The sequence below is a fragment of the Hyaena hyaena genome, unplaced genomic scaffold (genome assembly GCF_003009895.1).
Source record: "Hyaena hyaena isolate Hyena2069 unplaced genomic scaffold, ASM300989v1 scaffold_510, whole genome shotgun sequence".
In the NCBI taxonomy this organism is placed as follows: Eukaryota; Metazoa; Chordata; class Mammalia; order Carnivora; family Hyaenidae; genus Hyaena; species Hyaena hyaena.
Window position 1 is genome coordinate 1314244 of NW_024081141.1, and position 2163 is coordinate 1316406.

The window sequence follows — 2163 nt, forward strand, 5'->3', positions numbered from 1 at the left end:
GCTGTCTCTCTCTCTCTCCTAGAAATAAATAAAACATTAAAAAATTAAAAAAAAAAAAAAAAAAAAAAGAAGTGAGTGGTGGGTTGGAGGTGGGACAGTTAATGTAGGGCCAAAATACATATGGGTCCCAGCTCTGGTGTGAGAGCAGTACTAGGGCACAGAATTGGCCTCTCTTTCCAGGAACTTGTGAATCTGTTTGTGGATGTGTGTTCAGAGTGTAGGAAAGCAGAGAAAAGGGAATGTTCTGAGACATAATAGTCTCCTGTCCCACCAGATATGAAGCAGAGGTCAACAGCAGGACAAAGGCCGAGGGTGATTTTGTGGTGCTGAAGAAAGTGAGAAGCAGTTGGCTTTGTCCCTCGGGTCTCGAGGGACAGGTCCTTTGCAACATTAAGCTCTCCAGGCTTCTCTGCACTGGGCTCACTTTCCTCAGCCATGAAGCATCCCTGGCCCCAGCTGACCTCTAAGTCACCACTGGGCTTCAGGCAAGGCTATCAGAAGTAGTAAGAATGAAGGCAACCCTGATTTCTGGCTCCAGAGTCCTGTTTTTCAACTTCATAGGATATCAGATCCACCTGGAATTGTCCCCACTTTGTGAGTCTCCTGCAGTACCTGCCCTGTTGATGTCACTTTCCCTCTGGCATTTTGAGGCCACTGAGCCCACTGCCTCCGTTCTTTCAGGGCCCACTTGGTCAGGGTGGACCTCAGTGCCAAAGTGGACATCCTGCAGCAGGAAACTGAATTCCTCCAAGTCTTCTATGCTGCTGTAAGTTTGGGGTCTAAGCTCCCTGGGAGTCCCCGGGATGGTTGGAAAACTGAGAGAGAGAAGTTCTCCTGGGCTTCCCATGAGGGCATGGCTGCTGGTGAGGTGGCTCTGGGAACCCCTAAATGTGGGTGCTGAACATTTCCAGACGACTGATCCCCATTCTGCTGCACTGGAGCTGGCCCAGGTACAGCAGACAGTCAATGATACCAATGTGGTACTGTCCATGGACAACAACTGGCACCTGGACCTGGATAACATCCTCTTTGAGGTCAAGGCCCAGTATGAGGACATTACTCAGAGGGGCAAGGCTGAGACCAAGGCACTGTACCAGACCAAGGTGCCCACCTGGAGAACTGTCCTGTGCTGGGTTATGCCCAGAGGGCATGGGATCCTCACCCCTGACAATAGGGATTGTCCTGCCCCATTGGTCTTGTGATTGGAAGGGCCACCTGACTTCATATGTCCCATCCTGGAGGTTAGTGGGGAAGGAGCCTGTGAAAGTCTCTGGCTCAACCATCCCTGGAAGTTATTAGGGCTCTGGCTTCCTGGGGTCTTGCCATTCCTACGTTGGGGGAGCCAACCCAACATTGCAGATCTAGATGCATTTAGAGACACCAAGGTGGCCTTCAAACCTGCACATCCAGCTCTTCAATCAATGCATCACTGTAGCCAGTGTCTCACCCCGGCTGTTTCCTTTCTACCAACACATGCTCCCACTGCCTTTCCTCCCACATGTCTGTGGGAGCACATCTTCAGGGAGCCTGATCTTCCCAATAGCTCCCTGAGTGGAACATAGTTGAAGGCAGTTCTTTAACATCAATGATAATTCCAGGTCCACATATGAAATAGTTGCTGCCTTCTTCCTACTGTGGGTTGCTTGTTGCATCTCCCCTATCAGAGTCTGGGAAAGACAGAACAGAGATGTATTCCTGTCCAGGATTTTGCTCTGTGATCTTTGGTAGTTGCATACTTCTGGTGGTAGGAATGTTCTTTCCTCAGCTAGACCCTGCATTTCCAGCAGACAGGAATGTGTCTCCTCTATGGATTGGTTTCGGCCACAATGACGAGATGGAACAAGGCACATGAGTCCGTATTAAGTGAAGCTTTGAGATCTGGGGTGAACTGCTCTCGGTTTGGCTCTCCCTGTGGTAACTTTCATTTGAGCCTTTTCCTGGTTTTAGGGCCAGGAGCTCCGGGCCGCTGCCGGGATAAAGGGTGATGACCTCAAAGTGATTAAGGTGGAGGTCAGTGAGCTCAGCCCAGCCATCCTAAGACCTCAAGCAGAAATCACCAACCTCAAGAAACAGGTTGGGCACCACCATGAGAGCGGTAGCTTTTGAGGGAGACAGGTTAAGATAAATTATTTAATTCATTTTTCTATATTTGCACATCTTCAA